Source organism: Acomys minous, assembly GCF_964271855.1.
Source record: "Acomys minous genome assembly, chromosome: 9".
In the NCBI taxonomy this organism is placed as follows: Eukaryota; Metazoa; Chordata; class Mammalia; order Rodentia; family Muridae; genus Acomys; species Acomys minous.
The window spans coordinates 9,381,643-9,392,421 of NC_140490.1; the positions used below are offsets into that span (position 1 = coordinate 9,381,643).

The 10,779-nt window shown below is 46.1% G+C and overlaps 1 long non-coding RNA gene and 1 pseudogene across 2 annotated transcripts; one reads left to right on the forward strand and one right to left on the reverse strand.

The window, feature by feature from the left end:
- The first annotated feature begins 596 nt into the window (after positions 1–596).
- LOC311604750 lies at positions 597–4,183 on the forward strand. Its single transcript, XR_014781650.1, has 3 exons — positions 597–733; positions 2,308–2,474; positions 2,565–4,183. It is a non-coding gene; the product is annotated as an uncharacterized lncRNA (long non-coding RNA).
- Positions 4,184–7,638: 3,455 nt separating this feature from the next.
- LOC311605042 (stress-induced-phosphoprotein 1-like) lies at positions 7,639–9,693 on the reverse strand (annotated as a pseudogene). Its single transcript has 2 exons — positions 9,349–9,693; positions 7,639–8,893 (listed from the first exon to the last, which is right to left on the reverse strand). The product of its transcript is annotated as a stress-induced-phosphoprotein 1-like (transcript).
- Positions 9,694–10,779: the final 1,086 nt, after the last annotated feature.

The following is a 10,779-nucleotide window of genomic DNA, read 5'->3' on the forward strand; positions in this document are numbered from 1 at the left end:
GCATGCACGGGCCGCACCTAGACCCCTACACATATGTAGCAGATGTGCAGCTTTCTCACTATGTGGGTCCCCTAACAGTGGAAGTCCAGGCTGTCTCTGACTCTGTTGCCTACCTTTGGCTCCCTATTCCCTGCCTGGGCTGCCTTGTATGACCTCAGTGAGAGAGGATGCACTTAGTGCTCCTGGGACTTGAGGTGCCTGGGTGGGTCTGTACTCCTTGGGTGGGGGCCTCCTCTTCTCTGAGAATACTGAGAGGGGTCAGTGGTAGGAAGGGGGTGTGAATGTGGGGTTAGGAGGAGAGGAGGAAGAGGGCTGCAATCAGGCTGTAAATCCCAGTGCTCCTGGCAGCCACGGGCACTTTACTAGAACAGACTTCAGGGAGGCCTGCAACAAAGAATGCACAGACCCCTCACAGAGCCTCGCTACTTCCAAGAGGCCCCAGGTGCCCTTTCCATCCAGACAGGATTCTCTGGAGAAGCAGCTCTTGATCTTCTGCTTCGAGGGAACAATCCATTGTGGATTTCACCTCCTCCTGTGCCTCTCCAGCAATGCCCCTCCTCCTCTGACCACAACTGTCACCTTCTACCATCACAGGAGGCTGCACACCCTCAGCACAGGCTGAGCTGACCAGCCCGGGGCAGGCAGCAGACCTCCAATGTCCTAGATGTTCTGAGTTGCTGACCTACAACCGGGAGCAGCTAGTTTTCACTTGATGTTATTTGTTCTGCAAGAGGTAAGTTTTGTCCCTAAACCAATGTGATGTAGCTCAACTTCTAGTCTCAGGTCTCTTGAAAAGCTGACTCTATCCCTAGAGATTTAGAGAGAAACGCCACAAACCAAACAGTAGAACCATCAATCAGGCCTATTTAGATAAGGATTAATGACACCAGGTGAACACTGACACTGTGTTCAATCCTGCTAGCTGGTTTAACATTTATCTTTCAATAAATGCTAGTCATAAAAAGACCATAGGTTTCCCTTTGAGCATAGCCAGTTTGGACCTGAGCATCTTTCTGAAAATCCAAGCATATCAACACAGAAAATCTGCCCACTGGACACCAGACGCTGCCCAGTTAACAAATCACAGGATTCCTGAGCACAAGGCTCACAGGTCAACAAGATCCTTGGCAGAAGCAGCTACCTGATGACCTTGGAAGTGCTCATGGTCTCTTTGTTTAGAGGCACACCGAGGGTGACATGCATGGGGGTTAACAGTGCAAAGCAGAAAGTCTTCAGGGTCATCTGGGTGCCTGGCTGGCCAATGCTCTGGACACAGAATGCACCCACTGCAGAACCTGGCTTCAGCTTTACCTTAGAGGAAAAAGCACAGAAGAAACTATTATGCAACAAAGAAAAAGTCATCAAAAGTGCTGGGAACAGGCTTCTGCTTCTTGATTCTTTACACACACACACACACACACACACACACACACACACACACACACACAGCCAAGACACCATGAACATAACATATAATTCCTGATTGTTTCATTGTTCTTTTCGCTGTTTGTAGTTTATTGTATGTGTGTGTAATAATATAAATGTATATGTGAAAAAATAAATTAAAAAACTAAAACAACAACAACAACAACAACAAACCCCAAAAGCCATATAGATTCTGTTGGGTTTAGGATGGAAAATGCAACAGGCCAGACAGTATTTGTGCCACAGGCTAGGAACAAGTGACAAGATGGAAGTGAGGTGCTCAAAAGACCTCTGCATTTAGTGTGACTAGATTCTGTGTGGTCAGCATGTGTCCTGGGATGATGTTCAGTGTGTGGAGCAGTTCCAAGTAGTCTGCTCTTCACAGGTGATGAAGTTGATCATAGGGATGAAATCTGCTATACATAATGTGAGTTTCCTTATTTGTAAATGACATTCAGGAAACTCCTCTGTACAATCTTTCATGGTTAGGATCCTGTGGCCCCACTGGAGACCATAGAAGCAAGGCAAAACTCTGCTCAAAGCCTGGCATCGATGCTGGGGCAGTGAGCTCGTCACTTTTATCTTTAGCCTGGTCTGACCTAGATTCGTGGGGAGAGACAGACACGCAGTGAGGAATCGTCTTGCCTGTCTGCGGGGATTTTACAGATTGTTAGTTGATATTCCTCCTTCTCAAAACTTGCCATTCCGTGGTGACTAAGTATGCAGATTGTGAGTCTATGGGAGCCATTCTTAATTAAGCCACCGCAGTTGCCTTGTAACCCACTTCCTCTTACTCTGAGCACACCTGGGGTCTGGTTTCTTTCCCTTTTATTGCAGTACAGAGCCTGGCATCCAGGCAGGAAATGTGTTTTCTCATTGCAGGTGAGCTTATCCAGAGGTCTCTAAGCAACCAGCTTGGTCCCGCCTTTCCTCTTGGCTGATTGGCCAGAAAAGCAAGCTCAAGAGCCTTTGGGGAAATTCTGCGGATTTCAGTTTATCCCTTTGATGAGAAGCAGTAGGGCTCACAGCCGTCACACAGGCAGAAATGAGTGAGAACGGAAGCCTCCTAACTGGAAAATGCCAGCAGTTGCTTGGGAAAAGAGCTCTGTCCTCCCATGTCATTTCCCCTCTGTTTTCAGGGATTGTGAGCTGTACCTGGTCTCTCTGAGCCTCCTTTACTCAGGGGCAGGCGGCTCCCTCCCTGAATTGACCTCGATCCAAGACTGCTGTCCTCTTCACCACGAGACAGGAGTAAAGGGCCCTCAAATCTCTGTGTGGAGCCCAGAGCGTCCCAGTCTCAACAGCTTTCCAGCACTGACCCTCAGTTCTCAGCGCCAGCCTCTGATGTGCGTCCTTCTACCCTGTCCTCTAACAAGATGGGGAAGGCGAGACATGGAGAGAAAGTCAGTTGCTGTGGGGAAGGAGAAGAGGATTAACTTTCCAACCCCTGGTGACCCCTTCTTAGCATGCTCAAGGCCTGGGGTCCATCTGTCAGAACAGATAGAAGAAAAAAATCAAACTAAGCTAACACACACACACACACACACACACATACACACACTCACGCGCACACAATTGTTTGAGCCACAAAAATCTATAAATCACAAGTTCAGCCCTTACACTGTTTCCAGAGGAGGACGCACTTGTGGGTTCATTGTTCATTTCCATTTCAGAGGAATGAGGGGTTCTCACCCCTCTACTCTGAATCTGTGAAGGGGTCACAACTGTGGGACCCCAGACAATAAGATGCCCCATTTTTCAGAACAGAGCAGATATATCCCTAGACTATGCATGTGACACTAGAGCAGTGGTTCTCAATCTGTGGGTCCTGACCCCCTTGTGGGTCAAAGACACTTTCACAGGGGACACCAAATGCCATCTGCATATCAGACATATCCATAACCATTCATAACAGCAGTCAGTTGTAGTTATAAAGTAGCAATGGAAATAATTTATGACCTGGGTTCACCACCATATGAGGAATTGTATTAAGGTATCACAGGATTAGTAAGGTGAGAACCACTGCATTATAGGGTCTTGTTGAAATACAAATCCCTGGCCTTGGCCTAGACTAGCCAGCCAGGCCCACTAGAGTAATAAATCTGCTCCTGCACACTGTTCAACTTAGCAGCAAGTCTCCAGTGAACCAGGGTTTCTCTGTATAACCTGGCTGTCCTGGACTCACTTTGTAAACCAGACTGGCCTTAATGTTGCAGAGATTTGCCCGCCTCTTCCTCTCAAAGTGCCAGGGTTACAGGCATGGGCCACCTCTCTTGGCAAATATTTTAAAAGAAAGGGAGGAAGAAAAGAAAATAACAGATGCTGGTAACCTTTGCTACCTGTTGGTAACTGTTGGGGGGATTTAATTCATTGTTTGTATGAATTTAAGTGAGTGCAGCCTCTGTGACAATCAGCATGGAAGTTCCTTAAGAATCTAAAAACAAAGCAGGATGTGGTGGTACACTCCTGTTAAGCCCAGCACTTGGGAAGCAGAGGCATGGGTATTTCTGTGAGTTTGAGGCCAAACTGCTCTTTATAGCAAGTTCAGATGAGACCCTGTCTAAAAAAAAAATCTAAGAACTATTGAATGATCCAGCTAAACAACTCCTGGGTATATACCCAATGGAATCAAAGTTAGTAAAAACCAGAAATTCTTGTGCACCCATGGGTTTTGCAGTTCTTTTCCTCATAATCAAAGATGGAACCAGTTTGAACACTGAAAAGTGGACTGAGCTATAAATCATCATGTTAAGCAAAATAAGCCAGACTCAGACAAATGCAATGTTTTGTGTCCTATGTGGAATTTTAATAATGTGTGTAAGACATGGAAACAGGAGGAGCACTGTGGCAGGGAGAGAACAGAATCTGATCTGGAGGAATGGGGAGAGAGCAAAGGAAAGGACAACGGGGGAAATCTGCTTATTCTCGTGTAGAATCTGCATATAAATATAATGACATAGGATATGAAAGAAGGTGAATTGTCAGGAAATAAGCCTCTTGGGTGGCTGGCTGGCTAAGATAGAGTCTGAGACAGTGAAATATCCAAACGCTAAAGCAAATGGTGTTTATCCTGTGCAATGGGCAACAGGGCCTGCATAATTGCCGCCCCAGGCTCACTGGTTTCACCTGCAAGTGGTCCCTCAAGGCAGCACCATTATTACTCCAGTCTGTGTCTGACAAAATTTGGTTTCAGAGGTGAAGGAAGTGAGGAGAACCTTGTGGAAGAAAAGAAACAGCTGCCTTGAGGAGGACGTGAAGAACCCCGAAGAGCAGGAAGATAGACTTGGGTGTGGTTCTGGCCTCGGAAGTGCATTGCCAGGTTAACTCCGCCTCATTTGCAGGTTCCCGATCCAAGTCTAACGTTTAGTGCATCCTTTAGGCAACTGGAAAGGAGGATGGTCTGCATCCCACCTGCCTCGGTCCTGGGAGGGATGTCCTCTCAGTTATTCTTCTTGATGCTCAAATTCTCAAACAGTGAACAAGCCCCATCCCTGACAACAACACCGCCCCCTTCTGTGCATTTAAAGCATAGCTGCATCCAACAAATAGGTCACTTGTTCATAATATAAGAAAGGACTCAACACATGAAACTATCGAGGCTTCCTCATAGCACCCTCAGCTGTGGCACCAATGTCAGGTAGATCCCTTCGTAGTTTCTCACACACAGCCCATCTCCATAAAATACATCCCTAGGGGGCACATTTGACCATCCTTGTCCTGTAGGCATGCAAGGCTCTCTTCTCCCTCAGCACCATTCACCTTTCCACCTTGCAGCTCCCACCTTCCCTTCAACATCCACTGTTCCTCCTGCCTCTTGACCTGCACAGCTGCCTCTGGCTGCTCCCCCTCATTATACAGGAAAACTGCCTTCTCGCACACACTTACTCGGGACCCTCATAGGAAGCATGTCTTTCAGGCTATTTTCTAGTCCCAACCATTATCCTGCACATTTCTTGATGCCCTTGTTTTTAATAGCAGAGTAGTATTCCATTGTGTAAATGTACCACGTTTTCTTTAGCCATTCTTCAGTTGAGGGATATCTAGGTTGTTTCTGGTTTCTGGCTTTTATGTATAAAGCTGCTATGAACATAGTTGAGCCAGTGCCCTTGAGGTATGGTGGAGCATCTTTTGGATATAGGTCCAGGAGTGATGTAGCTGGGTCTTGAGGTAGAACTTTTCTCAGTTACCAGCAACAGAGGACTGTTCTCCTTGCTCTACATCCTCTATAGCATGTGCTGCCACTTGAGTTTCTGATCTTAGCCATTCTGATGGAAGTTTGATCTCAGAGTCCTTTTGATTTGCCTTTCCCTGATGACTAGGGACACTGCACATTTCTTTAAGTGCTTCTGAGCCATTAGAGATTCCTGTCTTGAGAATACTGTTTAGTTCTGTACCCTATTTTTCTTAATTGGGTTGTTGGTGTTAAATTTCTTGAGTTCTTTATATATTTTGGATATTAGTTCTCTTTTGGAGGTAGGGTTGGTGAAGATCTTTTCCCAGTCTGTAAGCTTCTGTTTTATGCTAATGATGGTGCCCTTTACCTTACAAAAGCTTTTCTGTTTCATGAGGTCCCATTTATTAATTGTTGATCTTAGAGCCTGAATCCCAATACATTCAAGGCTGTTCCCCACTTTCTCTTCTATTACGTTGAGGTCTTTGATTCATTTGGACTTGAGTTTTGTGCAGGGTGATAGATATGGATTTATTTCTATTCTTCTACAAGCAGACATCCCGATAGACCAGCAACATTTTTTAATATTTTTCTTTTTTCCATTGTATGGTTTTAGCTTCTTTGTCAAAAATTAAGTGTCTGTAGGTATGTGGGTTTATTTTCTGGGGACTTCTATTTTATTCTATTGATCATTCTGCCTGCTTTTAGGCCAACACCATGAAGTTTTTATTATTATTACTTTGTAGTACAGCATTATATCCAGGATGGTGAGCTGTCCACTAGTTCTTTTATTGTACAGGATTGTTTTAGCTAGGCTGGGCATTTTTGTTTTGTTTTTTTCCCCATATGAAGTTTAGTATTGTTCTTTCAAAGTGTATAGATAATTGTGATGGAATTTTGATGGGAATTGCATTGAATCTGTAGATAGCATTTGATAAGATGGCCATTTTACTATGCTAATCCTACTGATTCGGGAGTATGGAAGATTTTTCAGTCTTCTGATATTTTGTTCAGTTTCTTTCCTTAAAGACTTGAAGTTCTCATCATACATGTTTTTCACTTGCTTGGTTAGGATTACACCAAGATATTTTATAGTATTTGTGGCTATTGTGATGGAGATTGTTTCCCTAACTCCTTTTTTTAACCTGTTTATTGTTTGTATTCAGGATAGCTACTGATTTTTTTTCAAGGTAATTTTGTATTCATCGCATTGCTGAAGGTGTTTTTCAGTTATATGAGTTCCCTCGTAGAATTTTTGGGGTCACTTATGTGTTCTATCCGATCATTTACAAATAGTGATACTTTGACTTTTTCCTTTTCAATTTGTTAAATTTCCTTCATCTCCTTTAGTTTTCTTTTTCTTTCTTTTTTTTAGGGGAGAAGTTTCAAGACAGCATTTCTCTATATAGCTTTGACTGTCCTGGCCTCAGTCCTTTAGTTTTCTTATTGCTCTAATTAGAACTTCAAGTTCTATGTTAAATACATACAGAGAGATGTGGCAGCCTTGACTTGTCACCAGTTTAAGTGGAATTGCTTTAAGTGTCTCTCCATTTCATTTGATGTTGGCTGTTGGCTTGCTGTATCTTGCATTTATTGTATTTAGGTAAGCGCTTGTATTGCTGATCTCTCCAAGACTTTTTTCACATATAACCATGCCTAGTTGGCTTGTCTTATTGAGGAAGGACATGGAGCAACCAGTGAACACAGCTGGGACCCTAGATAGGATAAACACCCTCCCCTCCCCATATGCATCCACTGCCCCAGATAAAAATGATAAGTTATAGGGGAGCAGCCGAGATAGTGAAGGGGGGTTGACAACAAAGCACATTTAGAATTGAGGACAGCAGTGAGAGACCACGCAATGCTGGGAGGGCTGTGGTGGCACTGGATGACTTTGTCTTCCTTGCAAGCATGCACAAATATAAAGACAATCGTTTCTCCCCCCTCCCCCACCCACCCCCCACCCTCATCCAGTGCAGCATCCCACCATCCCTCGTCAGTGAAGGGAAGAGGGGAAAAGCAAGCTATTACCGAATTGGGATTCAAGCCACATCCATCAGCTTCTGGATCTTCTGTGTTATTGCAGTGTTCTTAAAATGTTTACCTAGAGCCTTTGGGTCCCTTTGCATCTGCTCCAGGATGGGCCTCTTGGCTGAGTCACTCATTATCTGCTGCACCTTGGGGTCCTCCATGGCCTACCACGTCACACCCTCAGGGCTAGCGTGTCTATGGTGCTGTGTCATCATACAGCCTTGGTAATCATCTACTGCCTCCTTAGACCTGGAGTCCAGTTCTAGCACCATCTGCTGTACATCTTTGGCTTTTCAATAGTCCTTCACGGCTTCCAGGACAGCTACTTTCTCTGTGTAACCCTTGATAAAGGTTGGCTCCAGTTGGACGCACTCCTCACAGGTCTTGAGTGCCAGTTGAAACTCCAGGAGCTTAGTGTACTAAGCAGCTAGTTTGGCATCTCTTGGGTTCTGCTTGACGGCTTTTGTGCAGTGCTTCCTGGCCTGGCATAGTCCCCTCTTGGGAAGCATTCGTTGCCCTGTTGTTCTCCTCCAAAGCCACGTCAGAGTTGAAACAGGCCTGTCGCTCTTGCTCCTTCTGGGTTTTCTCTGCCTGCTGGCACTTGCTGAGCACATCTTGGGTTCGGGGCTCTGCCGGAGATTTGTGGTAGGAATGGATGGCACCCTTGTGCCTTCCTTCTTTGAAATAGGAATGCCAATGCAGGCATAAACTTCGGCGAACTGTCGGTGCTCGCCCCGATTCCCTCCGCCCACTTCAACGGCCTTCTCACAGAGTTTCCAGAATTTGTTGTAGTCCCCCTTCTCAAAGTGCACAGCTGCTTGATGAGTTACGTCGGCCATGTTGGTGGCCTCCGGTCCCCTGGCCTTGTCCTCGGGCTTCAGGGCCTTGGCTGACCCGTTCTTCTCATAGGCATCACTTCCCGACTCCTTTCCTTTCAGTGTCCGCATTTTACTCTCTGCAAGATCTTCTTCCATTGCTTCTGGCTTGGCCTCCTTTTTGCCAGGAGGTGGGGGTAGGGGTGTTGCTGCCTCCTCCTCTTCATCCATACTGCCCAGATGAACACAAAGGGGGACACTGAGGGTAGTTGTGACCCGGGCATCTAGGGGTTCCAGGCCCAAGTCTGAAGGCATTTTCTGTAGCTGTTCTGAGTTCCTGGCAGGTGGGGTCACTGAGCAGCAAGCATCCTTGTTTTGGGATCAGTCTCCAACTTCTGGTACATATTAGCCAAGTTGAAAGAATTCATGAACTTCCTCTCGGCCAACCAGGCTTCCATTGCCAGAGCCCGCTCTGGACACTATAGACCAGTACTTGGATATGGGACAGGAGGCTGGAGAAATAAAAAGAGTAGAAGAAAGGATGTAGCGAAAGAGATAAGAAAAAAAGGCAAGTATTTGGGAGGACAAACAGTAAATACTGTAGCCCCAAGTTTATTTCTCCCAGAGCTTTCATACAGTATTCATCCATGTGAACTGGAAGATTCTTGGAACAGAAACAAAAGCTGCCAATCACTTTAGTTATCTAAATGCTTGGACTTCTCTCATCTCAAGGCTAAAGAAGCACATCAAGCTCACATCCACACCTGGAATAAACACCTTTCTTATCTAGGAAGTTAGCCAACACAAGTATCTTGTCAAGGCCTCAAGGCTGTGTGAGAGTTTGCAAGGCAAGGTCCTACGGTCTCTGGCCTGCTTCTGTTAAGCACTTCCAAAATGGCTCCCGACACTCCATCTTCTGCAGGCCCTCCTGAAGCTGGAGGTTATTGGCTTCATGTTTTAAGCTCGCCTCATAGGTCTGTTTAGCGTCTTCAAATCGGTCAAGAAACTCAGGAGCTGTTGCTTGTCTTGACTAACCCTGGCCCCAGCCAGGCCTGAGGTCAACAGTCCTGCAGCCATCCTCATAGGCCTTCAGCTAGTCCCCGTCCTCGGCGTAGGCTGCAGTGCTGGTGCTGTAGAGCACATGACTTGGGGATCTAGTTTACTTGCCTCAGAGCAGCATGGGAAGGCATCTTTGATGTTCCCAGCCCTCAGGGCCTCATTGCCTTTCTCTAGCTCATTCACCTGCTCCATAGCCTGGCCCAAACTCATGTCTCCCCTGTAACCCAGCGTCCCCAACAGTGGGTCCATAACAAAGGAAAGGAAATCAGCTTGTTAATGAGACTTCTGTGCTGCCCCGAGTATTAGAGACCTATTGGTGATAGCCAAGCTATGGAGTCAGCCAGAGTGCAGCGAGGGGATGGGCTGATACAGCACAGTACATGGTTCCCTCACAAAACCAAATCGGACGTTTCAGGTGGCCTGTGCTGCCTGTGCCTCCGCAGGAAGAGAAGTCAGCTGGTTTCTGAGCTTCTTCCCACAGTGATTTGGTTGCTGAGGGCCAAGGCTCCCGTCACTTGGATGCCTCTCCATCTCTAGTTCACGTAACAGCACGGACCATCCCTTGTAGCCTGAAGAAAGCTGACCCCTCACAGGATATGAATGGCTGGACAGAAATACAAGTTGAGGGTGAAGCAGATTACAGGCCACCCAAGCCTTAAAAACGGAAGTCAGGGTCCTTGTGAGCATCTGCACACCCAATTATAGGGACCTCTCTGAAGACACTGAAATAGGACAATTGCAGAGAAGACTGGAGAGTTTCAAAATGAATCAAAACCTAATCTGCTAGCAACCTGCCTGTTCTGCACCCACATGTCTATTGAAGAATGCAATTAGCCCTCATAGTACAGGAGTTAGGATCCTGTCACCAAAGTCCCTAGAATTCTGAGAAGTGTCAGGAGTTGTAAGCCAGCCTAGGCTACACCGCAAGACCCTGTCTCAGAAAAATAAAGGGGAGGGGGATACTGAGATTTGTGGTCAACTAGAGTAAACTTGAAGGATATTGTGCTATGGAAAATAATCCTGGGGAGAGCGAGGGACATAGTGCATATGTGGAGCCTAACACAAAAATCTTCACTAGTGATGATCACCACCAGGATGGAGATACGTTTCTAGGATGCAGACAGGGCAGAGATCTAGTGCACAGAATGCAGACCACAGTGCACCATGGAGAATTAGTGCTGTTCTCACCACTGGGAGAAATGGTGCATTCAGAAGATAGGCGTGCTGACAACTTCAGTATAGTATCAGAGTAGCCACATAACTATAAATCAGGACAGC